The sequence below is a fragment of the Microcaecilia unicolor genome, chromosome 4, assembly GCF_901765095.1.
Source record: "Microcaecilia unicolor chromosome 4, aMicUni1.1, whole genome shotgun sequence".
Lineage (NCBI taxonomy): Eukaryota > Metazoa > Chordata > Amphibia > Gymnophiona > Siphonopidae > Microcaecilia > Microcaecilia unicolor.
In genome coordinates this window covers 286,620,355-286,634,283 of record NC_044034.1, presented here as the reverse complement: position 1 = coordinate 286,634,283, position 13,929 = coordinate 286,620,355, and the positions used below count along the sequence as shown (strand labels likewise).

At 42.2% G+C, this 13,929-nt stretch overlaps 1 long non-coding RNA gene across 1 annotated transcript in view; it reads left to right on the top strand.

Annotated features, from left to right (window-relative positions):
- Positions 1-13,929, top strand: part of LOC115468073 — a 44,667-nt gene that overhangs the window by 26,101 nt on the left and 4,637 nt on the right. The window contains exon 2 of the long non-coding RNA XR_003941817.1: positions 13,214-13,405. This is a non-coding gene — a long non-coding RNA (uncharacterized LOC115468073). The remainder of the gene's footprint in view (positions 1-13,213; positions 13,406-13,929) is intronic.

Here is a 13,929-nt window from a genome sequence, read left to right as displayed (position 1 = left end):
TGTAACTGCAGAGAAGAATTCTGAAAAGGTGTCAAATCTAAATAAATGTAGATTCTGTGTTCCAGAATATCTCATAGCAGGGGTGTGCTGGTAAATTTTTAACAACGGGCTCTAGTAGCCAGCCCTGCAATTTGCGGGGGGGGGGGGGGGGGGGGGGGTGCAAGGGTGGACTGGGGGCAACGCATCCCTCTCTCTCTTCCTCCTTGCTAAGCATACCTTTGCTGGAAGGGATGCCAAGCCCCACCAGCCAATAAATGGACTGCCACCACTCCCCGCTACTTGCTTTTGGCTCTGAGCAGCATGCTGGAACTTTTTGTGCATGCAGAAGTCCCAGTCTGCTGCTCAGAGCTGGAAACAAGGATTATTTTCCTGGCTGGTGGGGCTCAGCATCCCTGCCAGCAAAGAAAAAGAGAATTCAGGAGGGGGCCCAAGCCCACATTTTGGGAGCCAGTTAAAGTAGCCATTTGGGGGGGCTACTTTAACAACCGGCTCCCAAAATTCTTAAAAGCTTAACAAATGGCTCTCGCGAGCCCTTGAGAGCCTGCTCCAGCGTACCACTGTCTTATAGGTAGGGTTAGTGCAGACTGAGTGTCTATTTGTTAGATTTGTGTTACTTCTCAGTGCAGTGGAGGGTGTTTGTTGCTCTCACTTATGTGATACTACAGGTTAAACAGAATGTTAGCAATTCTATAGCAGGGCACCACAATTTAGTGTGCCGATGCCACATGCTGATTACCAGTTCTATGTCGCCATCTTGTGCCAAGATACCATTATAGAATGCTAGAGTAAGTTAGCATTGATGTGCCTAAATGTAGGTGCAAAGTTATGCCAGGTCTATCTTCGTACCTAAATGCAGCACTTGTAGCACATAACTTTACATTAAATTATAGAACAATGCTTTAGCACTTATGTGCATTATCCCCTGGATTCTATATAGTATGACTGAGTTACATGTAGAAATCTGGTCATTTTCTGGATTTGTAGTGCAACTTAATTAGCTTAACAAGCCAATTGGCATCAATAGCTGAACTTAACAAGCAATTATTGATACTGACAGATCTGCAAGTTAGCTTGGGCAGTATAGTAAGTGCTATAGTTTATTTGCTAATTGGCATTAATTAGAATATATGCGCACAATTGGCTAAGCGTATTCTATAAAGTGATGTGCATAAAATGTAAGATGCGAATCTGAAAAGGCGGCATGGCCACGGGCGGATTGTGGGCATTCCTAGTATTTACATGCACTATTGTAGAATATGCCCATTCTGTGTGTAATGTAGGTGTCTGTATTTGCACCAGGTTTTCATTGGTGTAAATGGCGGTGACTAAATATAGTCGCAGGAAACAGGTGTTGGGTATATTCTGTAAACTACGCCTAGATTTAGGCATATTGTATAAATCATACCTAAATTTGGGTGCAGTTTGTAGAATATGCCTAGGTGTATGTATGTGTATATATATATATATATTTTTTTTTTTTTGGTGTATTTTTTAGGTGTGATATACAATCTAGCCCTATGTGTGCATAAGTGCTAGTATGCTATAATGACATCTAACTTTAGGCATCTTGTGTTAGAATTAGGAGGTATATGTGTAACCTTCTTGCTTAAGGTGGTCTAGGAGGCTGCCTGGAATAGTTGGACAAGAGGGACGCACACTATTTATTGGTTGGGACCAGGACAGGACTAGGATTTCCCTGGGAGGCTGAGCAAGCTCTGCATCAGATTTCACACAATGATGGAGACCACACTAGTTTTTTGGCTAAAAGAACCTTTACTGTCCTTCAGTTGATAAGGGTATAGCTTCAAATATCTCAAAACAGATGGCAAGCTATATATAATAGCTTTTGTCCCCTCTTCCAGTTCTATATAACATACAAAATTCTTTTTAATCTCCTCTTTTCCTTAAGCCTACTCACCGAACAGGTGAGGGCTTGGTTTACACAGTTGTTTACAATTGCTGCTATAGTTAAGGAGATGTTAACTGCTATCGGAATTTAATTAGTTGGCAACACAGGCTCCTTGCTATCTAGAAAATACATAGTGGCTCTGCAATGATGATATCATAAATTACAAAAGCAGTAGGAATGAACAGGGTGCCTGGATGTTGCAGTAGCTACTCTGAATGGATCCTCTCTCCTTTCTCTGGACTAAACAGGGGTGGGAAGGTTCCCCAAATCTCCTCACTAAAACAAACTAGCAACTGGGTTTTGGGACTCATACTTGTCCCTTGGTACTTGAATCCTTCCTCCTTTAGCATGTGCTTTTTATTGCCAACTAGTGGGATAGCAGGCTGATTCAACATTAAGGTTACTGCACCAGACTGAACGGGAGGGATCTCCCTAGAAGCACGGGTCAAAAATGAGAGATGGAACCCATGACAAATTTGGCCTGTATCAGGAGGATGTTCAATATGCTTTGGATAGGGTGAAACAGTGCTGTTATTAATATTCGGGTAAAGCTAGCTCCATCTTGGCGTGCAAATTGAGGAAGGCTAGGGCGGACAGGACAATAGGGAAGATTAAGGATAACGAGGGCCATATGTTCTCTTATTAGGGCTCGTTTCAAGGATTTTTTGAAAGGTTTATATACTCGTGATGAGGCTATACAGGAATCGGCTTTAGACTCCTATTTAGGGTTGTCAGCATTGCCATGTCTTTCAGAGCTCCAGAGGGAGCATCTGGAAGCTTTGATATCTCCAGAAGAAGTGATGAAAGCTATTCGGTTAATGACCATGGGGAAATCACCTGGGTTAGATGGCTTCCCGCTGGAATTTTATAAAACTTTTGCAATGCAGCTTTCTCCACCATTAGCAGAGGTTTTTAATAGTACAAGAGGTGGGGGGGGTCAGTTTCCTTCATCAATATTAGAGGCTTGCATCACAGTTCTTTTAAAAGAAGGGAAGGATAGTACAGATTGCCAAACCTATCACCCCCATCTCAGTATTGAATGTGGATGTTAAGCTTTTGGCGAAAGTCTTGGCAGTATGATTGGGGGCGGTGCTACCTACCTTGATACACCCTGATCAGGTAGGGTTTATATCTAAGAGGCAAGCAGCAGATAATATTCCTAAAGTTGTAAATTTAAATTATATATCCTCAAAGTTGAATAGGCTAGTCTTTCTGCTGGGAATAGATGCTGAAAAAGCTTTCAATAGGGTTCATTGGGGCTTCTTAAACAGAGTTCTGGTCACTATCGGTATAGGCCCCCTATTTATGAATTGGATTTTAGCGCTGTATCCCAACCCGGTGGCTTGTGTTCGTATTAATGGGGGATACTCGGCTAGGTTTCCTCTCACCAGAGGCACAAGACAGTGGTGCCCCTTGTCTCCATTACTATCCAGGTGATGGAACCTTTGGCATTGGCAGTGAGGAGTAATCCTGATGTTAGAGGAGTGATGGTGGGAGACATGGAGCACAAAATTAGTTTGTGGATGATATACTGTTGTCACTTACGAACCCTATTACCTTGCCTAACTTGCTGTCAGTAGTACAGGCATATTCCTAAGTCTTGGGGTTTAAAGTGAATATGAGTAAAACGGAGGCCCTTAATTTAACTATACCCCCTTCTATATTGGGGCAGCTGCAGCATTTGTTCCCATTTCTGTGGGCGAAGGAAAGTATATGATATTTGGGGATGTAGGTGACATCTGACTACTTGCAATTATATGTAGCTAACTGAGTGGAGGAGTGGCCTAGTGGTTAGAGCACCAGTCTTGAGATCCAGAGGTGGTTGGTTCAAATCCAACTGCTGCTCCTTGTGATCTTGGGCAAGTCACTTAACCCTCCATTGCCTCAGGTAGAAACTTAGATTGTGAGCCCTCCTGGGACAGAGAAATATCCAGTGTATCTGAATGTAACTCACCTTGAGCTACTACTGAAATAGGTGTGAGCAAAATCCAAATAAATAAATAACTATCCTAAATTACTATTGACTATAAAAAAGGATTTAGAGCAATGGAAACATCAAAATTTGTAATGGTTTGATCGTATCTTCACTATCAAAATGAATGTGATACCTAGATTGCTGTATTTGTTCCAAGTGCTGCCAGTTAAGGTGACTCGTAAGGTTATTGCTGAATTTCAAGGGGTAGTGATCAAATTTATTTGGGGGGGGAAAGAAGCCGAGGTTGTCTTGTAGAGTTCTTTTTAGGGATGCTGCTTGTGGGGGGTTGGGGGTTCCGGACTTGTGGAATTATTACCGAGCAGCTCAAGGACGCTCGGTGATTGGTTTCAAAACAATCCTGAAAAAGTATGGGTACAAATTGAACAAAAGCAAGTAGGCCCTGTGCTATTGAAATATTTAATGCGGCTCCCCCGTAGACATAGATTTTTGCAAACTGGGGTTTCACCTATCATTTTGCATACTTTTCAGGTTTGGGACTCCTTGAGTCCAGTAAGAGACTTAGAGGCATATTTTCAAAGCACTTTGGGAGGCTAAGTTCCATAGGTTTCTATGGAACTTTGGGAGGCTAAGTGCTTTGAAAATGAGCCTCTTTGTTTTCCTGCTATTTGCCCATATGCAATAATTCTGAATTTCCTTCCGGAATGGTTCTTTCAACATATAGAATTTTGGAGCGGAAGGGATTAAATAGGTGGGGGCAACTCTATAGTGAGGATGCATTGATCTCTTTTCCAGTATTGGCAAGGGAGTTTATGCCTATGTTCAATGGTTCACCTATTATCATCCACTCGTTTCAAAGCTAGGCTTATGGGGGATTATACCTTTTTGAAGGATACATGTGAAGACTTTAGGTCTACAAAATTCTTGGTTAGTACGCTTTATTGCTACTTACGGGATCTTAGGGTACCTGAGAGGAGAGACAGAGCTCGATGGGAGAAAGACTTGGGAGTTACATATACTCCTGAGGAATGGGATGACATTGAAAAATCAGTGGGAAGGTAGCAATTGCTTCCAATGTTAAGGAAAACAATGTTAAAATTATTTATAGGTGGTATCTTACTCCTGATCGTCTTCAGCGGTGGTCTCCTCAGACTTCTGCTTGGTGCTGGAGGGGATGTGAGAGCCAGGGGAACATGGGCCATATTTGGTGGTCGTGTCCCAAGGCGATGACCTTTTGGAAGGCTATTCGCTTTCAGATACTGTGGATTACAGGCCTGAAGGTTCTGTGGGATCCTGGAATCTTTCTTTTGAATAGAGATATCCTTGGGCTTAAGAAACATCAGACCATCCTGGTTCGTCATCTGATAAATGTGGCTAAGATCATCCTGGCTTCAGCTTGGAAATCACGAGGAACTCCACCTCTGTCCAGGTGGAAGTCAAGATTGTATACATTGTACAAATTTGAAAAATTGACAGCTATCAGACGTAACTCCTTTAAAACATGGGAAAAGATTGGGGGTCGGTACGTAATTTATTCTATGTGGGTGAGTGAGGCCTGGACTGTATATACGTTTGTGAAGTTCTCCCTCTGAGCTTTTGGAAGGGACCTATGAAAGTGTCTTTTTTTGGGGGGAGGAGGGTGTGGTTACAAGGAGGGGAAAAAACTTTACAAATTGGAGGTATTATGAATAATGCAAGTGTAAGGCTCTTGTGTGTATACGAAAGGTATATTTTTCTGGTTGTATTTGTGTAATGTTTCAATAAAGACCTTGCTGAAAAACAAAAAAAAAAAAACAGTGGATGCCCGAATTGTAGGGATGCTGATGGAGAATACTAGCATAATATGGCAACAGAACTAGGTGCCTTGGTTCTGTTGTAGAGTAGGCATATCCCTATACCTTGCAGCCTCAGGGTGCTTAAATGAGGCCCACTTATAGAATTGCGCCCAGTAAGTTTAATTTTGTGGCAAAATTGTACTTACTATTGAGATGACCAGTTTTAATTTGTAATACAGTGAAACCTCAGTTTTCGTTGACTTCGGTTTGTGAGAATCGGAGAAGCCACAGAGCCCAGAATGCAGGGGGGAAGAGAGAAAAGCCAGAGTGGAAAAACTACAGATCCCAGAATGCATTGTGGGAGGGGAGGAGGCAGGAGCGTAGAGAACACAGATTTCAGACTGCCTGGAAGAATAGGAGAGAGAAGGACAAACGAGTACCTGAGCCACAGGAGAGGAAAGGAGAGGGGGCTGATTGGGAGATGGAATCATCTGAGGAGAGGGTGGAACACCTGAGGGAGGGTGTGGAGAACGAGGGGATGGAATGGGAGGAGTTGGAGCAGGTAGGAGGAGAAGGTGTGGAGGAGGAAATGGAGGTGGGAGAGGAAGTGGCTGGGGAAGAAGAGTGACTTCTAGAGGAGGCCAAAAGTATCAGAGAAGAATAATAGTCAGTCAGGAGAGATCCAGCGGGTGGTTGACAAGTGAGGGTGGTGGATCTTTAAAAGCCTGGCTAAGCTGGGCTGGGGAAGAAAGCCTGACTAGCTGAACTTTGTTGGAAGGCCGGGCTAGCCGAACTGTGTTTGAAGCCTGGCTAGCAGAACTGTGTTTAAAGTCTGACTTTAGACTGGCAAGCTGAACTGTGTTGCACCGCCTTGCTAGCGGAACTGTGTGGCAGTGAGAGCGAACTGCATGGACGAGTGTGGAGTCGGAAGCGGACAGCACGGATAAGTGAGAGAGACAATTACGCGGCCGGGAGGAGCGGCTGACAGGTTATAGTCTGTTTCGTTTTTCGTTGATTTTTTCAGTGACAAATTTGTCTCGGATTTTGTTGGTTACCTCGGTTTTCGCTGCTAATTTTGCAAAAACAAAGGGCAACCCACACGTTCTCCTGCTCATTGGATTTACATTGATTCATATGGAAATAATTGCCTTGGTTTTCGTCTGTTTCGGTTTTCGTTGATTGTTTTCGGACGGATTATCAACGAAAACCGAGGTATCACTGTATGGTCTATTTTTATTCCCTAGTAAGAATAGTTAACAAACTTTTTAAAAAATGCTATTTTAATTGTGATTTTGTTTTTGCTGTAAACCTCATTTTTGGTGAAAAAGGTGGTATAGAAAAAATTAAATGGGAACGTAATTTACTGTTACTTCCCCACCCTGAACTACATCAATTAATGAAAAGTCCTGCTGGGAAATCCAGTCTTCATCCAACTGAACTATGGCTTTTTGGATCTTTGAAATGTTATTTCAGTTGCGTCTATCATAAACACAAGTATTTTAGTTTTAATCAATAAGATTTACGTACTATTGACCTCTTCTCTTCCCCTGTGAGACTGACTTTTCAAGACTAGCAACACAATTGTTTGAGCACATTAGCTCAGTTCAAACATCCATTACTTTTCAATGTTTGTTCTCCATATCGTGTGTTCATAAAATCTCTTATATGTTAAGGATGAACAGAAAATACACAGACAGTTTGCACAAGCATTATCATGACTTCAGTTTTAAATCGTGAAATGAGATCTTGATGAACAAGTGAATTTCCAAAACTGTTGTCGTTTTTTTTTTTTTTTACCTTCAATAGTAGCTACATCATCAGTCTGAACAGAAGACACTGCAAATTGTTGTTGTGTGGAAAAACCTTTGCTAGCACAAATGATATACTGGTGGCCGGTATTCTGTCATGTGTAGCACTCAATTCTTTCTGCACATTTCCAGAAACAATTACAGCAAGAGGGGGAAATATCATTTGTACTTTCCTCTAATGAAAGGCACATGACATGGCTGTAGATTTTCAAACATCTGTTTACTAAGTTTAATTTCCATTTTATCTATTTCCCTTTGAACAGTCATTAAAAATGAGCAGTGATTTTTCTTATTTGCAAAATCTTAACAGTTCCTAAGCACAGTGTAAGAGCTTCCTTTTAGCCATTTTCCATCCACTTGTCTTTTTTTAAACAAGCTAGTAAAAAAGGCCCGTTTCTGTTTTGATGGAAACGGGCGCTAGCAATGGGGTTTTTTAAAAGTGTGTTTTTGGTAATCATACAGTTGTTAGTAAAGTATTATATAAATCATTCCAAGCCCCTCCCCCTCTCTTTCTCCCCCTCCAGCCACCCATGTCCAGCAACCCCCAATAGTAACGGTGTCCGGCCGCTGCTGCTTCTCCTGTTGAGCAGCAGCGGCCGGTTCAAAAAGAAAAAAATGAAAAAATTACAACCTGAAAAACGCGGCTCCGTAGACAGCCACCTGGCATTGGCTGTCGTCTCTGCAGCCGGTCATCCTTTCCCCTTTGACGTCGTTGCATTCCTCCGGGGTCTTCCTCCAGGGGCAGTGACATGCACGGTAGAGGAGGAGCGGCTGCAGAGACGACAGGCAATGCCAGATGGTTGTCTGCTGAGCCGCATTTTTCAGGTTGGTTTTTTTTTGGATTTTTTTCTTTTTGTACCAGCCGCCGCTGCTGCGTACCGGCCGCTGCTGCTCAACAGGAGAAACAGCAGCAGCCGGACAGCGTTACTATTGGGGGTTGCGGGTGGTGAGGGGATTGATGTGCCCAGGGGGGGTAGGGTCTTGGGTGATGCGCCAAGGGGGGAGGGGGGAGGGTCACTGGACATGGGTGGCTGGAGGGGGAGAAAGAGGGGGGGGCTTGGGTGATGCGCCGAGGGGGGGTAGGGACTTGGGTGATGTGCTGGGGGGGCACTGACAGCTGATTTCTCGGCAGGGGGAGGAGTAGGGCTCCTCCCCCTGCCTGGCTCGCGGTTTGGCAGGGGAGGGGCTTGGGTGATGTGCCAAGGGGGGGGGGGCACTGGCAGCTGATTCCTAGGCAGGGAGAGAAGTAGGGAAACACGCTTCACGTGTTTCCCTACTCCTCCCCCTGCCTGGGTCGCTGTTTGCTATTGGATTCTCTCAGCAGTGTCATTGTGATGTCACTGATCTACAGATGGAAGCTCACCACCTCCAACGGATCCACGGTCCCAGGCAGCTTCAGAACGTTGGAGGTGAGAATTATTATATAGGACTTTCCAGCCTCGCAGCTGCACTGTAACTTGCCCAGGTGAAAAGAGCATTTTTGGTTATAAACGTCTATATTTGGTTTTTCAAATGACTCAAAGCAGTTTAAATGTGCTCATGTTTTCATTAACATTATAAAATGTGTCATTGGTTGTGAAATGAAGTTGAATTTGTAGACACTATACTACAAAAACAATTACTAACCATATAGCATAATGGCAATGAGTCAATGTGGGCACAGGAAAGACGTATCTTGCCTTACTAATTTATTAGATGCTTATTTACACATTAAAAAAAAATAAAAAGTAGATAATGGTGAGATGGTTTATATAGTGTATTTGGATTTTCAGAATGCATTTGCCCAAGTTCCTCATGAAACTTCCTTAGGAAACTCATATCATGGAATGGTAAGAATTTGTAAAGGTGTTTTTTTTGTTTTTAATGCACATCTGAAAAGGGCCAGTAGTGGAGTGCCCCAGGCATCTGTATTGGGACCTGAGGTCTTTCATAAATGATTTGGAGAGAAGAATGATGAGTGAGGTAATCAGATTTGTGGATGAGATGAAATTTATTCAAAGTTGTTAAAATAGCAGAGTGCTGTGAGAACTTGCAGAAGGATCTTGTGATATTAAGAAACTTTGGGACTCTAGGCTTAGTGTGTTCTAACATGGTACTTTCCCACATGCTATACTCAGATTTACTGCAATATTAATTGTTTTTTGTTTTTTTAGGTTGTATGCTAATGTTCCCATTAGCACAAGACACCAGAAAAAAAATAGCATGGGAGTACTTAGCGCCTCCTAAATAAGGCACTAAGGGGTAAATTCTATAAGTTGTGCAGAAAATGAAACGCGCTTAGTGCGATTCTATAAAGAGTATGTGTTTTTAATAGAATCATACTTGGCACTAAGCTGTGCCTAACTGTACGTGGCTGCAATTAGGGTGGCTATAAGCAGGCTTAAATACTGGCGCCTAAGTTAGGTGCACTTAGGCATGATTCTGTGCCAACGCACATAAAATCTGGGAGCGCCCCCAAAGTGTTATGCACAAGAGGATTTAGGTGCATTCTGTTATAGAACTGGATATACGCAGAAATCCTAATAATTGCCAATGAGTGCTAATTGGTTAATTGCCAATTATCAGTGCCAATTGCCTTGCTCAATTAAGTTGTGTGCACAATTTGGCCATGTGCACATATAGAATTTGGGGGTGCTCCTGTTAACCCAGCATTATCCAGTTAGTGTGTGCTAATGGTAAAACCCAAGCTAGATAAAGCAGGAATGCCCACTCTGGTAGGTGAAATGTAGTGTGAAGAAGTGCAAAGGGATGCACATAAGTAAAAATAATCCCAGCTACTAGTACGCAATACTGGGTTCTGAATTAGGAGTCAACCACCCAAGAAAAAGATCTTGGAGTCACTTTGAACAATGTTTGACATTTTCAGCCCAGTCTGCTGTGGCTGTTGATTGGGGGGGGGGGGGGGGGGGGGGGGGGGAAGCAGCAGTTTCAAACCAGAATTGAAGACAATACTCGAGCTGAGTTTGCACTATGGGTGATACACAGGCATTGTAGTACTCTGTCTTATTTTCTATCCCTTTCCTAATGATTCCTAGCATTCTGTTTACTTGCTTGGGTGTCACCACATAATGGAAGACTTCAGCGTTTTTCCATGATGACACCTAGACCTTTTCTTCCTTAAGGTTCCACCTTAAGAGTCAGCACCTAACATCCCAATGTGCATCACTGCATTTGTCCACATTAAATTTCATCTGCCTTTGGATACCCAGTCTTCCAGTTTCTTAAGGTCTTCTGCAATTTTTCAGTCTGCATGCATTTTTTAAAAAACTTTTGAATAGCTTTGTGTCATCTGCAAATTTGAGCACCTCACTCATTGTTTACATTTCTAGATTGTTTATAAGTGTTAAATAGCACAAATTCCTGGGGCCCTCCACTATCCTCCACTGAGAGAAATGGCAATTTAAAAACTTACCCTTTGTTTTCTATCCATTAATCATTTCCTAATCCACAACAGAACATTGCCTCCTATCCCCTGACTCTTTAATTTTCAAAGGAGTCTCTCATGAGGGACTTTTGTTTTCTGAAAATCTAAATACCTTACATCAACTGGCTCATCATTTATCCACATGTTTGTTCATGCATTCAAAGAAATTAAGCAAATTGGTGAGGTGAGGCAAGACTTCCCTTGGCTGAATTGATGTTGTCTCTGTCCCATTAAACCATGTTTGTCTAGCTTCAGTAATTGTATTCTTTAAAATAGTTTACACTATTTTGCCTGTCGGTGACATTGGGCTACTGGTCTGTAATTTCCTGGATCACCCCAGAACCCTTTTTATTTATTTGAAAGTCTTTTTTTTTTTTAATCACCATTATATTGGCCACCCTTCCAATCCAGGTACTATGGACCATTTTAATGACAGGTTACAGATCACTAAGAGCAGATCAACACTTTCCTATTTTGAGTTCTTTCAGTAATCTGGAGTGTATACCATCTGGTCCAGGTGATTTTACTACTCTTTTTAATTTGTTGATTTGGCTCAGTACATCTTCCAGGTTCACTGAGATTTTTCAATTCCTCTACATTGTCAGCCTTAAAAATAATTTCTGGTGCAGGTAGATCTCTTACATCATCTGCAGTAAAGACCAATGCAAAGAATTCATTGTCTCTCTGCTGTGGCCTTGTCCTCCTTGAATGCCCCTTCTACTTCTTGATGATCCAATGGTCTCACAGATTCCCTTACAGGCTTTCTGCTTGTAATGTACCTGAAAAAGATCTTACTATGAGGTTTATTTTTTTGCCTCTGTGGCAAGTCTCCCTTTTCATGTTCTTTTAGCCTTCTAGCCTTTTTTTATCAATGCTTTGCAGCTAATATGCCAGTGCTTATATTGCTTCGCATTTTCTTCATTTGGGTCCTTTTCCTACTTTTTGAAGGATGTTCTTTTGAATAAACTTATTTCAATGATAAAAATAGCATGTTAAAATGTTCATCCCATGGATTTGACTGTAGCTGGATTGAATTCTCATAGTGTTTCTAATGAGGAAATCCACATCTGCTACATGGATTGATGAGGTGATCATAATTTGTCAGAAAGATGAGTCTCTTGTAAGTCTTCAAAAGTGTGTTTATATTCCAAACAATGCCCCTCCAATGGGGCATCTATGTTTTTCTTTCCTAGGGAACTATGATGATCTATAAACCGCATACAAGGCTTCCTTTTTTGTGCAACTAACCCAGAGAGAAGTACAGCTTAACCCTATTATAATGCAATGCTTGGGCTCCAAAGAATCACATCGCGTTATAAGTGGATTTGTTATAACTGATCAGGACACAGATAACACTCTTTTGTGGTGTTGAGAACGTGAAACTATGTATAGTCTACAGAATAACATGACTCTGCCACATTCTGGCATTAGACAATATAGTAAACAAAACAAGGGGAAAGCAAAAAAGCAAATGTTATATCTTGCTCTACAAAAAGTTGTTATATACCCAAGGAAACAGGAAACTCCATGATCCTAAAGAGGAAAAAGGCCCCGAAGGTATCAGATATCCATCAGAGGCCAGGCTATTAGGTCTCCTATAGCCTACTGCATGTAATCAATCATTTGCCTCCAGTAGCCAAAACCTCTAATATTTAATCTTTGTTATAAACATATCCAAAATGCATTTAACAGGTAAGTGTATTAAAAACATGCTACAAAAATTATGTATAAATTGCTTCTGGAAAATACTTCATATGAGGCTGTAAACATACAACCTCATAGCAACTGCGTTTAAGCAGACAACCATTCTAAGCAAAAATCAATCAATGAAACAAACATGAGAAAATGCAGCATTTTGATCTTCTGGGGATCTTGAACTGTCGCTAGATGCAGATTTAAACAGTGGCAAATCGCAACTGTCCAAGATCCCGAGAAGCAAGTCATTTGAGCGAAATGCTGCATTTAATATGAGTGTCAGCATCACATCACAGTTTCCTAGCCAGTGCTGAGCCTGCTAATGCAGTATAAGTATTTGCTATTTTCTTTCTTGTAATTCTTTTATTTATTGATTTTTTTGATTGGAATGGTTGTGTTCACCACATGGATCCCGTGATCAGAGTTGAAAATCAGCACTGAGTAAAAATATAACCCTTGTGTAATGTGTTGCAAATCAGGAGAGGATATCCCTTGTGGGACTCAAACTGGCAATTCTTCCATTATGAGTTGAGGGCTCTGACCTCTACACTACCTTGTCTACTAGGCTGTAGAATGTGTCACTTGGTTTGTTCTGCAAAGAAGCAGAATTTGGGGGGCAAAGTACTGATCTTTGCTATTTTTTTCTTGCTCTCTGTTCCTATTCTACAGGATACCTCTTCTGTAAGACTGTTCTACATTGTGAAGCCATATCTTCTCAGATCAGCAGGTGGAAGTTTCTAGAATTGGGGGAGCTTCTTCAAAGCTATAGGGTATGAGGGGCCCTCAACAGAGTCTGACCCCCTTCCTAGTGCTGTCTCCTTTCAGTGACTTACTGCTGACTCTCTCAGCTGCAGCAAGGGGGTGAGTAATGGACTTTGCTCTCTCCAACACATGTCCTCCTATCTGGGGCACAGAGACTCCTAGTTTAGGAGAGGGGGAGACAGAGCTGCCAAGTTACCCATTCCAGGAGGGAGGGTTTGTGGCCAGGGCTGGTGTTCCACCTACAACCCATATCAGTGTAGTTTCTGTAGTCCTTGATTCTATCCATTACAATCGGTGCTGCAGGTCCCATAACACACCAGGATGAGGTGGGGAAGAATCCTGGACTGGCCAAGAGGTCTCCCTCTGGGAAGGTAACTCTGATCTGGGGAGAGGGTGTGTGGCAATGGGCCCAGATCCTCCCAGGAGTACTGTTACAGTAACTACATGATACAGGGTACACAGGGCAGTGGCCTGATGGCATCACTGTTCTTTGTTCAAGCATGTCATGCCACCTGTTCTAACCTATACTTGCCCTCATCTACTATGTAACCTTTACTGTCTGTCATCTGAAGATATTTTAGGAGGTCAGTATGTTCAGCTTGGAGGGTTATATTGACAATATC